This window comes from Zootoca vivipara, chromosome 10 (assembly GCF_963506605.1).
Source record: "Zootoca vivipara chromosome 10, rZooViv1.1, whole genome shotgun sequence".
NCBI lineage: Eukaryota > Metazoa > Chordata > Lepidosauria > Squamata > Lacertidae > Zootoca > Zootoca vivipara.
Window position 1 is genome coordinate 8,636,487 of NC_083285.1, and position 21,129 is coordinate 8,657,615.

Sequence of the window (21,129 nt, forward strand, 5' to 3'; positions counted from 1 at the left end):
GCATTAGTTGCTCTGGGAGCCTTTTGGAGGGTGGGGGTGAAAGAATTCAGAAACAGCAGAACTGGGGCAAAGACCACAGTCAGCGGGCAGAGGGTCTGAGGGAGCCAGTCCCTACTCTTTTGTGTGTCCTCCCCCCCGTACTAACCTCAAGCTCTGGGAAAATCTTGAAGAGCTTCACAACTGCAACAAGAAAAGGACATGGGGACAGGTTAGTTCGTCCCTTTGCAGCTTCCAAGATTGTTCCAATCTTCTCCTTGATTTCCCTGCTTCTACACTTCTACTAGAGGGACGGCAGACCCCAGGCCTTGGGGGCCAATCTTGGCCTGCAGTCCCCCAAATGTGGCTCACAAGAGAATGTGGCCCTCTAGCTGCCCACTGTCCCCCAGCCCTGTCCTATCAGCTGCCTCTGCCTCCTGCTTCCACTAGAAATGCTTCCTCTCCTCTCTCAGTCAATAGCATCTTCATCAACCCCACAAAACTGGCTGGCCACTGGGGTGGGTTTCAAGATGCTGGACCAGATGAGCCTTGGGCCGTATCCAGCAGTCTAACTAGTTTTCCCTCCCCCACAAATCCTATACCCTGAGCTGCCACCCTAGCCTATTCCTGCCCTGCCCTTCCAAAAATGGCGTGGTGGGAGTGGGGGTTCTTCCTCACCTGGTGTCACAGGCTCCTCCTTGTCCTGGAGTGGGGCCACTTTGTTGCTCTTTTTGAGCTGCATTAAGCTTCTCATTCTCCTGAGCCTAGAAGAGATGATGCAGAACAGAAATACGTTTAGGCCCTGCCATTCCAGGGCCCAGAGAGCCTGGCTACCATAGTTCATGCCCTGATTGCTTCAAAAAAAAAGGATGGGGCCCCACAAACTTACCACTCAGTCCCCCGAAGGACAAGTCCACTGATTCTTCCTCCTTCCTGAAATTCTGGAATCGACCGCATGGTTCCTCCCAGTTCTACCTCCTATTTAAGCAGTCAACCGCCAACCACACCTCCACTCCACCTCTCCTCACTAACCTACAATGGACACCTGTAGTTGGTGGCTTTTAAGGGAGAAGCAAGAGATGTCACAAAGGAGGGCAGGTCATTGTTACCATGGCAACCCACCCACCTTGACCCTGGGCCAAACCTGCCCCTCCTGATGTTTCTTCAGAACTTGGAAGCACCCGCTGTTCCGTCTGCAGGTTTGCGGAATCTTCTCTTTTGGAGTTCATGTGTTTATATTAGATCATTCTTCATTCAGCCACATTTCCAAAGTGAGACAATCCCAACGTCCCTTGAAATGCAGTAGAAGACTCCCAAGTCTAGGGGTGTTCATAGCACAGGATTAGACAATCTGCTTTGCATCCTCCTCCTCCTCATAGATAATCCTGGATGACATCTCTGGGTGGGGCAGAGAATGTCCCCTGTCTGAAACCCGGGAGAGCTGCTGCCGGTCAGTGTAGACGATGCTGAGGTGGATGGGTCAATGTCTGACTCTGTCCAAGGCAGTTTCCTATGAATATTCCTCTTAAGTCTTTTACCCTGAAGACAACCAAGCAAACTTCTCCACAAGACCAACAATCAATTTCTCTGTTTAGAAGAAAATATGGGAAAGTCCCTGTTTTATATACAACAATGCAAGTACAAATATCTTGAATATGAGGGGAAGCAAAATTCTGGCCTCTGTTATGAATCAGCAGGCAAAGGGTCCTGAAGCAGAGAAAGTTGTGGGGGGGCATCTGTCAGGGACTCTTCAGCTGTGATTCCTGCATTGCAGGGGGTTGGGCTAGATGACCTTTGGTGTGACCCCAGTTCCACGATTCTGTAATTCTAGGTTTGTACTCTGTACTGGCTCCATACATTTTGGATGTTTTATAAACATGCAATACCAGATGGGGATGGAGAGGAAATAAATTTTCTATGCAATTTCTACATAGAATTTTTTTTCTTTTGTTATAATGATTTAATTTCTTACTTATCTATATAGTGAGGGTTTTCCTGTGTGTAGATCCACCCCTGGTCTCGCATTCTGCACTAACTTCAGCTTCTGGATCAAGCACAAGGGAAGCCCCATATAGACTGCATGGCAGTAGTCCAGTCCTGATGAGTTGTAATGTTTTGGAAAAAAAATGTTGTGGTTTTATTAATGCACCCTAGCATTTCTTGTAACCAACCTTGGAAGGATTTGTATCCTGAAAGGTGTGGTGATGGCGATGAAAGATAAATGAGAGAAGGCAGGATGGCAGCTGAACTTGCATCCTTCTAATTAAAAGGTTGTTGATTTGTGATAGATGGAAAACAGTTGGCAATTTCATAGCGATGCCTCTTATCAGAAAGTTGCCGGGAGGAAGATCTGTTCATTGTTCTGTCAGCAGTGCTGCAGAAAAATTTTCCATGCCATATATATAATCAAATGTGGCATCTGCCTCTGTGTGTGTGTAGTAGGTTCACCTCAGCAAGAGAGAGGAAAGGCCTATTGTATTCTTCTCGTTGTGAAAGCATTGCCTTAATTATTAAGGTCAAAAAGCAGAATCTTGCAGACAACTGTGCAATAGCAATTTCAGTCTGTCAGTGCCGAAATGAATTGCTTCAAATTAATTACCCTGAAAGCAAGTCATTGGTTGTTTTAAGAGCCAGCATGGTTTGTGTCTGCAGTAGGGCCTGAAGTGGCCTTTAAAAAAATTGCCACAATTTTTCCTCATTTGTGATATACTGGGGGGGGGGGGTGTTAATAGAAAAAATTACTCCAAGGAGAAGCAGCCTTGACCCCGTACAAGTGGTAGTCAAGAGAAACCTTACGTGTTCAAGTGTTTAATGCATGCAGGAAATGTACGTGCTCAAAACTGTAAGTGTGTGGGATGCAAGTGCATCTTCCGAAATACAAGTGGGGACTACAACAAAATGTTGCAGCGTGAAGTGTTTCTGTTGAGGTTTCCACCCACTCTATTCCATTGTCCCTCCTGCCCAACTTTCTGTGTCCCCCTCTCCTTCATCAGTCAGTCAGTATTCCATGGCCACTAAACCCACATGGTCTTCATTGAGGTATTGGCAATGTACGGCACTGAGGTATTTGGGGTTTTTCCAATTTAAAAATATGTACTTCCTTCTACCTTTGGGTCTTCTTAACCCTGATTATACCCTCCTTGTGGTGCTGTTTTAGCAATTACACTTAAGTTCTGAACTTTAGGGGTAGATAGAATCACACTGCTAGGGGGTCCTCAGTTCCTCAGAGAATTCTGTTGTTTCTTCCTATCAGAGACAGCCAGCTCAGGCCCTGACCACTGGGGTTAACTACCCTTATCATCACAGGAACATTTTTTCTAGTTTATTTTCTGTAGTGCAACTAGGGAATGGATGAATCGGTCCATTTCAGTTCTCTATGTTTCTCATTCTTCCAATCTTCAACTTGCTTACAATCTGCAGCAATTTCTGATTTGCTCTTTTAACCCTCATGAAGATTTGTTACCATTTGGAGCACTTCTGTATATGCAGTTAGGCCAAAGTACATATTCCTGCAAGCAATTGCCCATAATGTACATCCTGTATTCTATTTTCACAAATATATGCATTACACACACACTTTAACCTAGTATATGCATTTTTCTTTTTTTCAAAAATGTGTTTCTATACATTGGCTGGAGATCAGCATTGCAAAATTCAGAAAAGTGTGAATTTTGAAAGCAGTTTGAATTCTGGTTTGCACCTTGTTTCTAAAAGCCCAAATGAGGGAAGTCTTCCTTAAAGTACAAACTGAATTGCAGTTCTCCTCCATCCCCTTAGTGCAGGGCCTTCTCGGTAGTGGTGCCCGCCCTGTGGAACACTCTCCCATCAGATGTCAAAGAAATAAACAACTATCTGACTTTTAGAAGACATCAGAAGGCAGCCTTGCTTACGGAAGTTTTTAATATTTGATGAATTACTGTATTTTAATATTTTGTTTGAAGCTGCCCAGAGTGGCTGGGGAAACCCAGCCAGATGGGCGGGATATAAATAATAAATTACCGTATTATTATTATTAGTAGTAGTAGTAGTAGTAGTACTCTCTGCCTACCAAGGGCAGCCCACCCATAAGTTTACTCAGACAGCAGGATCCACAGGAGCAGCAGATCCACCCGCTGGTAAATGCATTGCCCACTGTTGTTGCTACAGTGGCAGCAACAACTGGGGTGCTCTCCTTGGAGGCTGGATCTGCCTCTTCCTCAGCAGCCCCTCCGATGCTACCTTTACAGCGACCTCTTGGTGAATAGGAGGCTGTTCTCCTCCCACCTTTGTTCCCAAGGTAGATCTTTATTCCCTCCTTGTTCCTGATGTAGTGTCAGGCTTTGGGGAATCAGCTTCCTCCCCCCGTGGCAGTAGATAAGTGATCAAACAAAAGGAACATCTTACCAGTTAGAATGTTTAATAATCACAGTGAGAGAAGAAAGAACATGTCTCCTAGAAATGGCGGTGCTCCCAATTAAGGGTAACTCCCCCCTCCGTCCCTATTAATCTACGTCACTCCTACGTTTTGTAATCTGAGTTTGTAACCTCTGCACTTTCTGTTCTGCCACTTTCTGAGCTCTCCATGACTTTGGAAAGGGGGGGGGGAATGCTGTCCAGAGACTGTGAATCTGTTAATCCTCTCTCTTCCAGTGTTTCTTCTGCTAGCTGTTCCCCACCCAGTATTTCCCAGTTTCTGCCTTCTGAACTATGCCCCTCTGCAAACCAGTGTTCCAAATCTATACTGTCCTCCTGCTCCTAGGAAGATTCAGGATCAGGGGAAGAGGAAGGGTGTGGCTCCCAGCATTCTTCCTCAGTGCAGCCCTCCTCAACATGACATGTAGCTCTTCACTCACCCCTTCTTCCCTGGTGAGAGGGATGCCACTTTGTGCTTTACCTCGGGTGCCAAATTACCTTGAGCCCACACACCCTCTTGTTTTCTATAGTGTTGTGGTTCCCTTCCCTCATCCTCCTCCCTCCCACCTCCCTGATGGACTTGCAAACCAACAGTCTGGTTATTTGGCCCTTACTGTACTTTTATTTTTCCTTGAAATCCTTCGATTTTACCTCCTAGATTGTCCATTTTGCTTTCTGTGTCCCAGAAAGTCTTGTCTACCCATCTTTTCTAACTCTCGCCTTGTAGAGCCGTAGAACCTCCAGCTGATGCTGTCCTATCCTAGGTCACACAATACAGTTAGAGCACATGGCCTTACCCCAAATAATGTTGGGGACTGTAGTTTCCCCCTCACAGAGCTACACTTCCCACCCCCTTAACATGTGCTTTACATAAATGGTTTGTGTGTGGCTATTCTTCACAAAGATGCTATGTATGAGCATCTGCTGAACTCTCCATCCCTGGCATCATCTCGTTGTACCACTTCTGGTCCACCTGCATCCCCATCCACTTGAAAGCAGCAGCATCTTCTGCATTTACCTAACAGTTAGAAGCAGAGGAACAATCAGTACCTTGGGATGCAAGAGACTGAGCTCTGTTGCACGTGCAGATCTTTGAAATATGTGGTTGTGCGAAGAAACCTATTGCTAGCTGTGGAGAGAAACAACAGCATTCCATTCTCTCCAAAAGCTGGCAGCTTCCCCAAACTGCAGGGATCCTTGGGATTCCTCAGAAGCTTGTTATGTTCCACAGCGAGAAGATCAATAATGGCAGGCAAGCTCGCCTGAAAGCAGCAGAGCTGCCCCGAGACATTTTGCTGCCTGAGTCAAGGTGCATGCTATCTAAAGCAGGCATCCCCAAACTTGGCCCTCCAGCTGTTTTGGGACTACAACTCCCATCATCCCTAGCTAACAGGACCAGTGGTCAGGGATGATGGGAACTGTAGTCCCAAAACAGCTAGAGGGCCGAGTTTGGGGATGCCTGATCTAAAGCAATTCAAGTAATTCTGACCACTGAGGCAGAAGATCCCACAGCCCCTTTTCCCCCCAACCCTTCAGTAAAAATAAAACAACAATAAGTTAAATTGTCAACAAGTCGCTGCCCTTTCATGGAACCCCGAATCACAGTCTGCCTAATGGTAGGGCCGTCCCTATAAAAGTTTGTTAACCACTGCTGATCGTCTTCTGGAATGCACAGAAGGATGTTGAGAGTTTTTGGAACTGGGGAAGAGATTCGATTCAGTTTGTCTTTCAAGAAGAATCTTTCGAATCCACACTTTCCAAAACTAGATGAGAACCTGAACTCGGCCATCCTTTGGAATTCACCCTCATCCACATTTTGAAATGCAAAAATACACGTACAGTGGTACCTTGGGTTAAGAACTTAATTCATTCTAGAGGTCTGCTCTTAACCCTGAAACGGTTGTTAAACTGAGGCATGCTTTCGCTAATGGGGCCTCCTGCTGCCACTGCGCTGCTGGCGAGTGATTTCTGTACTTATCCTGGGGCAAAGTTCTTAACCTGGAGCAACCATTTCCTGGTTAGCGGAGTTTGTAACCCGAAGCGTCTGTAACCCGAGGTACCACTGTATTAGGAAAAGTGTGCATTCCAATGGATCTGTTAGTAACAACAACATACAAAAATGCCATCTGTTTAGGGAAACTGTTTGCAAAATATGGACATGAGTTGAAATATCATACAAAACTGTGTTGATTAGGGTAATTTGGCACTAAAATGCAGATGAATTTATATGCGGATTTTTAAAAAACAAACAAACCTGCAATTTGCTGTAGAAATGTGGAGAACAAAATTTAAGATTTGGAAAATGAGAAAATAAGAAACCCCAAATTGGAAGGTCTGTCTGTCCCTAACTGGGATTCACTTATGGTTCACCTTGGGGCTACTGTAATAATAATAATAATAATAATAATAATAATAATAATAATAATAATGTATTATTTGTACCCCGCCCATCTGGCTGAGGCTCCCCAGCCACTCTGGGCAGCTCGAAATCGAATATTAAAACAATACAGCATTAAATATTAAAAACTTCCCTAAACAGGGCTGCCTTCAGATGTCTTTTAAAAATAGGATAGCTGCTTATTTCCTTGACATCTGTTGGAAGGGCATTCCACGGGGCGGGTGCCACTACCGAGAAGGCCCTCTGTCTGGTTCCCTATAACCTCACTTCTCGCAATGCGGGAACCGCCAGAAGGCCCTCGCCGCTGGATCTCAGTGTCCGGGCTGAATGATGGGGTGGAGACGCTCCTTCAGGTGAAGGAGTGGGCCAAAATGGCCCACTCAGCACCTTAATTTGGAAAAGATATGTAGAACATTCGTCAAAACGCTATGCAATATTCAGGAATTCTGTGGCAGATGAACAGGAGCTCCTTAGCAGACAAATGAGTCTGGAAAAAGAAATTGATACCACTGTTGTAAATAGTGTGTTCCTTCTTGTGGTTTAACTGTAGCATCGTCATTAAATATTTTATACATTGCCGTCATACGTCATGTACAAATGGCCACTCTTTTTTCCAATTTAATATTGTCGCCACGGTAAATCAATCTTGACAAGTTTTCTTCAGCTCGGAGGAGATATATGGCTCTCATATGTATTTTTGGAAACTACCAATTACAGCTTGACAGAAGCAGACAGCCTTCCCTCACTGCAGACTGCTGACCAAAGAGCTGCAAGGTTCAGAAGGCAAAAAGAATATTGAACACTTTAAATTGGTTTTCACCTCGGAGCACGTTCAATGGCTTTGTGCTGACATGGCGAGGTCAAAAGGTGTCACAGTCTCTCAATAACTGTGTTCAGATTCTTCCATCTTAGCTCGTGGAAACACAATAAATCACCTGAATATAATAAAAAACAACAACCCCAAAAGCCTTTTAGTACAGAATCGGCAAATAACCACAACCTACTGAATTAGTACGGTATCATTGTGGTCAGAAAAAGAGAGAGAGAAACTTTTCCTTTCATCTTAGTTTGCTAAGTTTTTTATTTGCATTCAATGAACTTAAATAACAAAATGTGATTATTTTTAAGCATTCTTGCTGTACTTCAGTTTTACTTTAATATCCTTGTTGCTTTACCATCCTCGCTGTGCTCTTCCTGACAACAAGCCTGGAATATATATCACTGTTATTGCAATGCAAGACAGCTGGCACTGAAAGATGGGGATTTGCTAGGTATGTTGAGCTTGAACCTGTTGATGCAAGGAAAAAAATAGGTACAGTATATAGAAAGGAGAAAATCTGGATGCCCAGATCCAAGTTTGGAACAAATACTCTTTGGTGAGAGAACGCCCAGCAGAGATTTAAAATCAGAAAATATGCAACAAAGTAGAAGGTGGAAATATCGGCTGATAGACCTTTAAAATATGCATTTCCCAGTGCAAAATAGTCCCCTCTTCCCCAAGCATGGGAAAAACACCCAGATTTAGTACATTGAAAGTGGTTTACTAACAAACTCTCCAAAGATCAGGTTCATGAGCTTTTCCATACATCAGTCAGAAAGGTTGCACAGGCAGGCAGTAAAACTTAGCTTAAGTTCCAAAGTGGTGAAAGTTCCTAAATTATTCGTATAGGAATATAAAAATGGCTAGTGCAAGACATTCGGCTAAACTGGAGCAGCCAGCTTAGCCTCTTCACATGCTAAATTTATCAAGTAGACTGAAAGGGGAACAAATGCTCAATTACCTAGTTTCCTCCCAAGGTGCGTGGGAGTGGATTTAGCTAAGCCTCTTCAGACAGCTTACTCTATGGTATTAACCCATTCATGTATTAATTAGAAGTAAGCATGTTGGTTATATGAGGCTGGGTATCCCACACAACCCACCACCCGGATGGAAAACACAGGGAGACATTAATCTACTGGAATGCAGTTTAGCGTGGCTAGCTTATCTGCCCCAAGAAGCTGCTATTGAATGAATGTATAATAACATAGGAAGAAAGTATTAGCTACTTTATAAGACTACTCTGGCAAAATATTGCATCGCTGCCCAAAGGCAACATAGCAACCACCCCAGGCGTATCAAAGAGGAAATATTCTAAGGGACAACAAAACAAGCCTTGAGCAGATGTTCACAAAGGGGAGATAAATTGGGCTGATTTTGAGATATCTGAAAGCATCTTTCTTGAGAGATCTGTGCGGAAGGAGCAGGAAGTAGAGAAGCAGCAGGGTGAGAACAGAATTCTACTCGGCATTATTTTAATGAGCCATGAACACAAAAAACCACCCTTTTGTTTCCTTAGTTATGGTGCTCATAAGAATTATGAATTATTAGCAGCATAGATTTTATTGTTGCTTTCAGCTGGAAGGATGCTGCAGTGTGATCTATAAACAAAACCATCTGGCCTCCATAAAAATGTGCATTAAATTAAAATGAGATTGAGAAACTAACGGGATTACTCTTCCACGTACTGATATTTGGTATCACAACAAACACTTGTGTGCATTGATGAGAGGAAGTCCTGACTCACTTGTGTATTTAATCTAATGCCCTAACACATGGGTAGGAAAACTAAGGCCCGGGGCCAGATCCAGCCTAATCACTTTCTAAATCCGGCCCGTGGACAATCCAGGAATCAGTGTGTTTTTACATGAGTAGAATGTGTCCTTTTATTTAAAATGCATCTCTGGGTTATTTGTGGGGCATAGGAATTCTTCACATATATTTTTCAAAATATAGTCTGGCCCCCCACAAGGTCTGAGGGGCAGTGGACCGGCCCCCTGTTGAAAAATCTTGCTGACCCCTGCCCTAACACATCCACAACCTTAAAGAATATGAGCCCTGCACTAAATAAATGAAGGGAAAGGCTGGGAGCATGTGAACTTTACATGACACTCCAGAAAATAGAGAGAAATAAAGGGTTTATCCACACTTCCTCTTCTCCCAATGCTTTCCCTCCGAAAGTTCAATTGGAGCAAACGGCAATTTGGGTTTTCCACGGATTATCCTTTGTTTCGATTTAGAGCTAAAGTGGGTTTTCCCTGGGAAAGGAGTGGGGCGAGGGGGAAACCCACTCTAAAGGTTTACCTATCCACAGCCCACTGCAGCTGTTACAGTATTTTTTGCTCCATAAGACGCACCTGACCATAAGATGCACCTAATTTTTAGAGGAGGAAAGGGGGAAAGCCCTGGGTTTTTTTGGGATCAGCTCACAGTTGTGCAGCTTCTTTTGCAAATGGGAAAAGCCCCATTTTTGGGGGGATCAGCTCACAGTTGTGCAGCTTCTTTTGCAAATGGAAAAAAAATCCTGTTTTTATGGGGTTCAACTCACAGTTTTGCAGCTTCTTTAGGAAAGAAGTTTCCAGACAGATAATCTAATCAGCCATTCACATGTTGCTGGGAAAACAAACAGCCTCCTTCTGCAGAACATTCAACAATGGAGGCCTGGGCAAGGGGGCCGGCCGGGAAGGGAGCTAGTGTCCCTTATCTCCCTCCCCGATCTCTTGCAATCAGCTGCTGAGTGGCTTCCTTTCAACACCCTCTTTCCCTCTTGTTAGCCTTTAGCTCTTTCTAAAAAAAAAAAACATCTGCTTTTTGCCCCTGGGCAATTTGGCTCCAGGGACCACACATTTGCTCCATAAGACACACAGATATTTCCTCTTACTTTTTAGGAGAAAAATAGTGTGTCTTATGGAGCAGATAATACGGTGATTGGTAAGGACACAATGAGTGTATGTGTGTATTTTGAAGCCAGAAGCAGAAGGATAGGTCAGTAACCCTATGCCTAAGACGGGGTTGACAACCTGGCGCCCCCAGGCACCACAAAGGCTTTTCTGGTATCCCTGGGTAGGTGCGGTGCCCCAGACTCTAAGCTTTATTTTTTTTATTTTTTTAAAAAAAAGTCTCTAGCCCTCCTAGAAAGAAAGTTGCAGGGTGAAATGTGCAGGTATGTTCTAGATGATTTCTGTGAAGTGAGTGCGATTTGCCACCTTGTAGATATTTCCTGGAATTGTGGGGTGCTGCTCTCTGTTGCTATTATACAGCATCTCTCTCTCTCTCTCTCTCTCACACACACACACACACACACAGAGAGAGAGAGAGAGAGAGAGTAGGAAGGAAAATTTGAAAACTGCCTTGCCTTAGTTTTGTATAAGTGTTGCCCATTATCCATCTCATCTCTATTTCACTTTAGCTGAAGATTTAAAATTGGGGTAGGGGTGGAATGTTTTAGGAATACCGAAGGGCCTTGTCTTGTGTGTGTTGCAGTTTTGTGCCCAGTCCCTATGAATCGACGCATCTAATTAGATGACAATGTGAGCTGTCTCTGTGGGCTTTGCATCAGTGCATGTTGTGTGCAATGTTTTATTCAGACACTAAACGCTTCCCCCATGGACCCTTGAACAAGTGCAGATAATGAGAACTCTGCTTTATAGGGCAGCTTTAAAATGTCTGCCTAGTAAACCCAGGACAGGAAGAATAATGCCGAACTGTGGGAATTGCGGGGCTTACGGCAACCAGAAGACAATTTATGGTTCTTTTAAAATATATAAACAAATGGTTTGTGTAAAGATAAACAGGACCACCTGAACCATACAAGACAGCAGAGATGAAAGACTCGGTCTTAAAAAGAGTTTTAGGTAGTTAGGTAGTTTTAGACTCTGGACTTAATGCATAATCTCCAACATTTCTCCGATGAAAATAGGGACGTCCTGCTTTATTATTATTATTATTATTATTATTATTATTATTATACCCCATCTATCTGACTGGGTTGCCTCAGCCATTCTGGGTGGCTTCCAAGACATAATAAAACATTAAACATCAAAAAACTTCCCTATACAGGGCTGCCTTCAGATGTCTTCTAAAGGTTGTATAGTTACTTATCTCCTTGGCTTAGGGGTTTGCATGACTCCATACCCTCCAACACTTCTCTGATGAAAATAGGGACGTTGTAAGGAAAAGCAGGACATTCCAGGATCAAATCAAAAACCAAGACGGCTTCTGTAAATCTGGGACTGTCCCTGGAAAATAGGGACACTTGGAGGGTCCGTTAATGGGCTTATATGGCGCAACCTCTTTAGTTGATAATGTCTATTACTCCACTTCAGGGCCTTTCTGTTTGTTCTGCTGAGTTGGGGCTTGGACTTCTGCTGCAAAGTTCTGCCCTGATGTCGGCACCACTCAGTGCAACAATAGTTCTTCTTGTTGTTTAATATATCAGGGGAAGGAAACCTTTGGCCCTCCAGATGCTGTTGGACTCCAAATCCCGTCAGCGCCAGCCAGCAAAGCCAACAGTCCAGGATGATGGGAGTTGGAGTCCAGCAACACCTGGGGGTCCACAGTTCCTCCATCACTGCATTTTTGCACATGGCCGTTTCTCATCAAATCAGTATACGTAACTAACTACAGAGCTGCCTGCAGACTGTCACTGTTTTCAGGTGGAATTCAATCACATGCCAGCAAATTCAGGTTGTGTAGTTATACCCCGTTATATGCCAAGTGTAGTTATATGCCAAGTACCCCGTTTTCCCCGGGAAACCCCCGTTTTTACTTACCTTTTCCTGGTGGTCCTCCGTATCACTTCATCTCCCATTTTTCTCCGTTATTTTCTCCTGCCGGCGGCCTTTTTTTCTGATTTGCCTTTCTATAAATGGCTGCCGCCGGCTTCAAAAGTTGCATCTACGCATGACCAGAAGTGCGTAGACGCGACTTCCGGTGTCGGCAGCGGCGGCCATTTTTGGTGCCCATAGATGGGTGGGGCGACACCGGAAGTTGCGTCGATGCACTTCCGGTCATGCATAGAAGCTACTTTTGAAGGCGGCAGTGGCCATTTTTTGTGCCCATAGAAGGGCAAAGCCACACCGGAAGTTACGTCGACGCAACTTCCGGTGTCACACGGCTGCCGGTCCCGGATTCTGCAGTCCGGGACTTGGAAGGTAAGTCTTGCACACAGGTGCAAGCACCCAAAGTTTATACACTGCCTACTTATTTCAAAATGTTGCTAGGTCTAATGACCTGTCTTCTGGGATTTATATCTGTAATTCAAACTATTTACAAACACAGAGCGAGAGAGACAGAATGCTGTATCCAAAAGACAGCAGCCGGAGGTAGCTTCCTACTTACCTTGGGGTAACTACTGAAATGCCTGGATGACATTCTGCTTACCCAGCAGTAAATGGGCAATTGCCCCATGGAAGCAAGACATCCCATGTGTCAGAACACATTGATGTTTTTGAGATTTGATCATGTCCCTGAAATTTTAATGAAAATGCAGCACTCTAAAGAGGCCATTTTTGTTTTTTGTTTTTCATCTGAAATCAATTGCAAACCAAGAATTAGGCAAGATCAGTCTTGAGTTGAGCCTTTGATGAAATCAGGATGAAACAGTCCAATAACACAATTAAAAAAATAAAATCTCTTGCTCCACTTATTCACAGCCTTTCCGTACAGCATACTTTGGGGGATATCATGCCTTCTTGCACATCTTAGCTAGTAAGAGAGTAGATCTTTCTTATTACCCCTTGCATTTGGAATCTTTCAACCAATGTTTTCATCGATATTATACGTATCAAAGGGGAAAGTATTTGACAGACAGCTGTTCCTGAACTTTAATTTATTTCACTTTTCCCAGAGACATCTTCCCCTCTCCATACAATTTTCTGTTCATCCTTTAAGTCAGTCAGTCAAAAAATAGTTTCATTATTCAAGTCCTCTTTCTACTCTCGTTTCACTGTAATACTCTTGGTCGTAGCTGTCCTTCTAATTATCGTCTGGAATAGATGTGAATGATGTATGTATAGTGCATTTGGATGTTTTCTGTTCACTAAATAATTAAGCCTTTTTCACTTGCTTACGGAACCGTACTATAGCTTGCATATATATATATATATATATGGGATGCTGCATATAAATTCTCCCTTAACGTTGCATGCGTGCTGGAGAAATGTCCTCTGCTAAAAGAAATATATTTTAACACGCTAGAGGAGTTTTAAATCACAGGTGGTCCCCAGATATCAGAAAGAAAGGGAAAAGACCCAATTCAAAGCATCAAGGTTTTTGTTTCTTTCCATTTGCTTTTTTCCCTTTAAAAAAAATCAACGACAAATCTTTTCTGGGCAGAGCTTTGAAACAAAACAAAAAAGCTTTTGAGACTTTCAACCTTGTGAGCCAGGCAGAAACGACTAATCATATGATTTGAAGTGCTCTCCACAGATGTAACCAGAGGCGAGGACCCACTTCTTGTACAAACCTTCTGCCCAGCATTGAAAATAAGATTTATAAATAAAATTTATTTTGCCCCCTAGCAGAACTGATTCCCCAAAGACCATACTGTAATATATTACTAAATTAACTTGGGCAATACACAAACCCTGAAGAATGATATGCAGATAAGGCATGTTCTAGTTACCGGTAGTACCTCTGCAGCCTGAATGTCTCAATAGGGTATTCCTCGGGCAGCAAAGATCCCATGGGGGCCCATCGTGAGACTTCTTTAAATCCGGATAGTATGAACAAAACTCCACAAAGCTCTCAAACATGCATTTTATTGAAGTTCACAAGACACCTGTAGAGGTACAGTCATACCTTGGAAGTCGAACGGAATCCGTTTGGAAACCAAAGCGCAGCTTCTGATTGGCCGCAGGAAGCCCCGGAAGCTCCGTTGGACACTCGGGTTCCAAAGAACGTTAGCAAATCGGAACACTCACTTCTGGGTTTGCGGCATTCGGGAACCAAAACATCCGAGTACCAAGGCATTCGGGATTCAAGGTGCGACTGTATTTACTCACATTCCAGCAGGCTGTTCTTTGGCTCTGAATGAATGTGCTTAGGAAGCTTTATTAAGTTCTCTGTGGAGTTTTGCAAGAACGAGTGAGTTTGCCTCTCTTCCTGGGCTTTCAAGAACAGAAACAGAAAGCTGAAAAGAAAGTAAGGGGCAAGGGGAAAGGTTTCCAGAGTCAACAGAAACTAGAATATTACTGTGCCTTCATTTCCCAGCCTAACTTGGGGAAAGGCACTACCTCTTCTTAAAGGGGCAAAACTATTAATCCTTCTACTAATATCAATACAGCAGTACCTCAGGTTACAGACTCCTCTAACCCAGAAATAGTACCTCGGGTTAAGAACTTTGCTTCAGGATGAAGAACAGAAATTGCGTGGCGGCAGCAGTGGGAGGCCCATTAGCTAAAGTGGTACCTCAGGTTAAGAACAGTTTCGGGTTAAGAATGGACCTCCAGAACGAATTAAGTTCTGTACACTGATTTGCTATCACTAAATAACTGAACCCTGTGGGGGCAGAACATAACGAATAGATACATAACATGCTCCATTAGACCCGCCCCTCTGTTACTTGACAGTCCTGGTGGTTGTTTTTTTAGACCAGTTGGGTTGGGGGAGAAGACCCCGAGGCAAGCCAATTTCCAAAAATGCAGCCCTTGTGGTATCATGCATAGTAGGAAGAACAATAATTTAGAAAATGATCAAAGTGTTTTATGTGCTGTAAGGTAGTATCAGGCTGGATCTAGAGACATATTTTTTTAAATAAATTTTTTTTTCAGGGAAGTGCGTTGTAAACCTCATAATGGGAAATCACATGGCCGAAAGACGGAACTCCATAACACCATCTGGTGTCACAGTGTTTAAAACGTTTAAACCAGCTATTTGTCAGGGTGTGGTTTTTTTTTAAACTATCAAAATATTCACATAATAGTACAAAGTGTTACAGACTCTGCTAACCCAGAAATAGTACCTCGGGTTAATAACTTTGCTTTAGGATGAGAACAGAAATCGTGCTCTGGCGGCACGGCGGCAGCGGGAGGCCCCATTAGCTAAAGTGGTACCTCAGGTTAATAACAGTTTCAGGTTAAGAACAGACCTCCGGAACGAATAAAGTTCTTAACCCAAGGTACTACTGTATGTGGATTGAAGATTAAGGTATAATTATAATGGAGAACTAGATAAATATAATAATTTTGTGGTTAATTATTATTATTGTTGTTATTCTTTTTTAAAATAATAATAATTAAATTTTCTCTTTTACCATTTAGAATATTCATTTAGACAACCTTAAAATAGCAGTGACTTCCCTTCTTCTCTTTCCATGATTCATTTTACAAAACATAAATCCCTGCATATTTTATATAAACTAAACTATTCAGTATTCCATTATTACTTCCATCAAAACTAATTTACACTGTTGAATTTATCTTAATGCTGCCAGCGTTTTCAGTTGTGCCCAGTTATTTCCCATATATTCAATAAACATTTTCCGATCTTCTCTAAACGTATGTTCTTCTTGTTCTCTTATGTTAAGTCTGCATGCAGCGCATATTCTGTCAGCTCTAGTTGCCAATCTTCTTTGGTTGGGACCTCGCTCATTTTCCATTTTGGGGCTAACAAAACACAGGCCGCAGTAGTGGCATACATAAATAACCAATTTTGACACCTGAAAATTTCAGGCTGAATTATCCCCAACAGAAAGGACTCTTTGTTTTGTTTTGTTTTGGGGAAAGTACTTTTGAAGTTCCCCCCCCCCCCCAATTCATTATGTATCATTTCCCAATATTCTCTTACACTTTTACAAGTCAACCACATATGAAAGAATGTTCCCTCAACCCTTTTGCATCTCCATTTTGGGGCTTACAAAACATGGGCTTCTTCCTGCTATTATTGGTGTTATTATTAATGCTCTTTATCTCTCTGTTTCCTCTTCTTCTTTTTCCTCTTTTCTTGTTTTCTCTTTCCTTTTCGTATTTTTGATTTCATTTGTTCTAGATATTACTTTGCTGTATTGTAAAAAACTTTACAAAAGCAGAGACATCACCTTGCCGACAAAGGTCCGTATAGTTAAAGCTATGGTTTTACCACTAGTGATGTATGGAAGTGAGAGCTGGACCATAAAGAAGACTGATCGCCGAAGAATTGAATTTTGAATTATGGTGGTGGAGGAGACTCTTGAGAGTCCCATGGACTGCAAGAGGATCAAACCTATCCATTCTGAAGGAAACCAGCCCTGAGTGCTCACTGGAAGGACAGATCCTGAAGCTAAGGCTCCAATACTTTGGCCACCTCATGAGAAGAGAAGACTCCCTGGAAAAGACCCTGATGTTGGGCAAGATTGAGGGCACAAGGAGAAGGGGACGACAGAGGATGAGATGGTTGGACAGTGTTCTCGAAGCTACGAACATGAGTCTGACCAAACTGCGGGAGGCAGTGGAAGACGGGAGTGCTTGGCATGCTCTGGTCCATGGGGTCACGAAGAGTCGGACACGACTAGACGACTAAACAACAACAAAAACTTTAATAAAATTGTTGGGGGGGGGGGAAATCCACGAGACCACTGTCTCTTTATGCTCAGCTTCTGCCAGGATCGGACACCCACCCACTCATCTGTTCTGAACAGAAGAGATGTGTCGAGATACAAGAGTGAAAATGGCGGTGGCTGATCTAGGTACATTTCCCCCCCCCCCCACTGATGGGACAGGTTCTTGTGGTCTTGTCTCTTTTTCTGATATTTTAGATATGGCAGCCATTATGCCACCCACCCAGCCGCCATGTTGTGTTATGCCACCAGGTTTCCCTTCTGCCTTCTGAAGCGGTAACATCCTAGGATGTCCTCACCAGGTTCTTTTTGTACATCATCCGCTCTTCGGTGTACACGATATAACGAAGAACATGGGCGGCATATCTCCACACTCTCCAACGCTTTGAGCTCGCAAGCAAGTGATAAGCTGTTAGCACAGAAGCATCTCCAAGTGAGCAGTAGGTGTCAGACGGATGTCAAGGTCAATTGGGGCTAATACCTGAGGCAGAAGAAACCGAATGTGGTGGCATGGCAGTCTGACATGCAGCTTGGTTAATGGCATCAAATGGCCTAGAAAAGAGGAGAGGTGGAACTGTTAATTGAGGCATAACAACTAAACCTGCCATTTAATAAGCCGCAGCGGAGATCAAAAAGAGCTCCTTCCCTCTTTCCAACCTGGTCACACTTAATCCCAAAGGCTTGTGGTTTACTGAAACATGCATTTCAAAGCTGATTACATTTTGGGGGTGCTCCCCAATGGAGGGGATTTCAGGCGAGGCACACCTGGAGTCAACATGCTTCGAATTCTGAGGTAGAATCTCTGTTCAGTGTACAGTATCTGACACTTGATGTTCATATTTGATATCCAGATTAGAAATGGGCACTATTTCACAGCTATGGCAAGCAGATGTTGGAGAATCCAAAAGCATCACACTGCTGAGAGAATACCTTCCTATCCCTAAGATGGGCAAAAGGGAGGTTCAGTGGCGCAAACTTCTGTGGTGTGCAATTTGGAAATTTTATGTCTAAATTTTGTCTAAAATAGTATGTATTATTTCACTTCCTTCAATATGTGGTAAGGCTGCATTTGGGGACCCTTCTACTTATTCTCTTAGCAAGATCCTGGACTTTTGCCCCCAAAACATGACCTGGTTGCATCACTGGGGAGGATGTGACAAAATATCAAAAATTATTTTTTGTTTGTGTGTTCAGACCCAGAGACCTCCCCCCTATTTTGGTTTGGTTTTTGGCAGAATTTAGGCCACAACTTTATTGATTACAGAAAGTGAGTGGTTGCATAGGATCTGTTTTGACTAGCTCCCTGCACCCTTGCAGGTAGCGCTGACCCAGGGCACCAGCATAGGTCAGCCTAGGGTGAACACCTGGATAGGCGGAAAGCCAGGAACAGGCTATGTCTACCACCCAGACGTCCCCCTGGACTCAGGCACGGGCACAACCCCCTCTCAGGAGTTGACCAAACCATTTGGATTCCTTTAGTGGAATACCCTTCACAAAGGGATGGCAAGAACGTTCTCCCATCCCTATCACCTGAACCAGTGCCTATTCACCACACGAGCACCCGCATTCGCCACCAGCCACTCACAGCTGTAACCAATCCCTTAACCCCACATGGCAGTGAGCCACAAATCATTCCCAATCACAGACAGATGGACCCCAACAAGCCTGTAAAGGAACGCATCACGGAAGGTAATGCCTGGGTGACGGATCACCTTCTTGGCCCCTGCGCTCTGGACGTGCCTCCTGGCCCTATCGGTGGCAGCTGGGCATCAGCTTCCACGCCAAACATGTTGCTGCAACAGCTGCCTTCAACTCTTCCAAGTCCTCCTGCATGCAGGTCCGCAGGCTCAAGCCGGGAGCTTCTGGCAAATCATTCCCACCCAGCTGCACCACCATCGCCACAGGCATGCCTTCCACAGACACTTTCGCCTGCACCATTGGGAGAAGCTCTTCCCAACGCATTGCTTGTTTGGGCACCCAGGAGACGCTCACGTGGTTGGGGAGTCTGAGCCTGCGTCCAAATCCAGACTCCGCCACCCTCCTGCTGGCCCAGTGGACAATGCTGTGCCCGACTATCCAGATATGCAATGAACCATGGAAAGAGAAGAAAGGAAGTCTCTCTCTCTCTCGGTAAAGGGACCCCTGACAGTTAAGTCCAGTCATAAATGACTCTGGGGTTGTGGCACTTATCTCGCTTTACAGGTCAAGAGAGCCAGCGTTTGTCCGCTCCGCAGACAGTTTTTCCGGGTCATGTGGCGAGCATGACTAAGCTGCTTCTGGCGGAACAGAACACCGACACCAGAGCAGTGCACAGAAACGCCATTTACCTTCCTGCCAGAGCGGTACCTATTAATCTGCTTGCACTTTTTGGCGTGCTTTCAAAATGCTTGGTTGTCAGGAGCCGGGACCGAGCAACGGGAGCTCACCCCGTTGCGGGGATTCGAACTGCCAACCTTTTGATCGGCAAGCCCAAGACTCCGTGGTTTAGACCACGGCACCACCCACGTCCCTATCTATCTATCTATATCTGAGTTCCTGGTGTTGCAAGGAGGCTGCCTGCCCATTGTTCTTGAAGTGGAGTGTGTGAGAGACTGAGTGTGAGAATGAGGTAGCTATGTCTTCTAACTGAATCCAAGTTGTGTGGGAGAAACATTTCAAGTGTCTCATATATTCAAAGTTTATGAATCACTGGGAAACGAGAAGGTTCCCCCCCCCCTTTAAGCAGAATGCAAACTCTGACAGTTGACAGAGGTCTACAGATGTTGATATTTCCATACAGGATTAATGTAGAAATGAATTTGCTAGAGGACAGCATTTGACTTCGGTGAGCTTATCTAACTGAAAATTGTTTAGTACTTTCTTTTTGTGTTCCCCGGCTTCCCTTGCCCTCCTCCTCATTGTTTTTATGCGTCTTCCCACTCTGCTTGACAGGTAGCGTCGTTAATAATTAGCATTTATATAGAGCTTCATCTCCGAAGCATATCGTAAACATTAGCCAATTTAATCCAAGGAGCTATTTGTGTTGTTGCACAGGGAGAGGAATGAGGCTCACCACATGTCTGACAGTTGTATAATTGGAATCAATAGCACAGAAGCCCACTCATCTCGGGGGTGGGGGGGGGCTTGCATGGTTTTAGAGTTATAGCCCACCCTCTCTTTAAGGGTGTGTCAAAACAATGGGTTTCTCTACTACTACGTTCTACAACTTAAAACGACCCCAGAAGTGTGGGGAATGGCACCCAGGGTTGGGGGCGGCGGCGGCAGAGAGATCTTCATGCAATCTGTAATTATTCAGATTATGCTCAGCGCATCAGTCTCCCTAATGTCTTGGCCTGGGATTTGCACATCAGCGAGGGGGGGAAAGGGGGATCAACATATTCCCTGGGAAAACAGAAGCAAGCAGCAACAGGAGCCCAGTTGTTGGGGAGGGAGTTGTGGTGGTGGGGAGAAATGTCTGCAGGGCTTGCGCTGTCTTGAATTATTGAGCCCTCATTTGGTTTGAGTTTTACATGCAGAAGGTCTCATGTTCAATCCTTCTTGGGAAAGTGTTTTGAGTGGGTGGTCATCACACATGGGATCTAGGCCCTCCAGGGAGGATGATCTCCGGCGGGCGAGGTACAGAGGTGAAAGCTTTTTCTTGGATTCTGCTGGATCTCTCCGGGGCTTTTGATAACTTTATCCATGGTCTCCTTCTGGACTGCCTAGGGCAGCTGGGTGCCTCAGGGCTCTGCCCTCTCCTCCATGCTTTTTAACATCTACGTGAAGGTGCTTGGATGACTTGAATGGCCTGAAGAAGTGTGCATGCACACGAAAGCTCATACCAATGACAAACTTAGTTGGTCTCTAAGGTGCTACTGGAAGGATTTTTTTTTTACTGTATTTTGAATGGCCTGCTTTGCATTGAGGCTATTGTGGGCTGGCTTGTTTTTAATTGAGGCACAGTTTTAGTCTATAGATCATACTGTGATCTATGAGGCTGGGAGAGCTGGTGCCAAGGAGGGATGGCAGCCG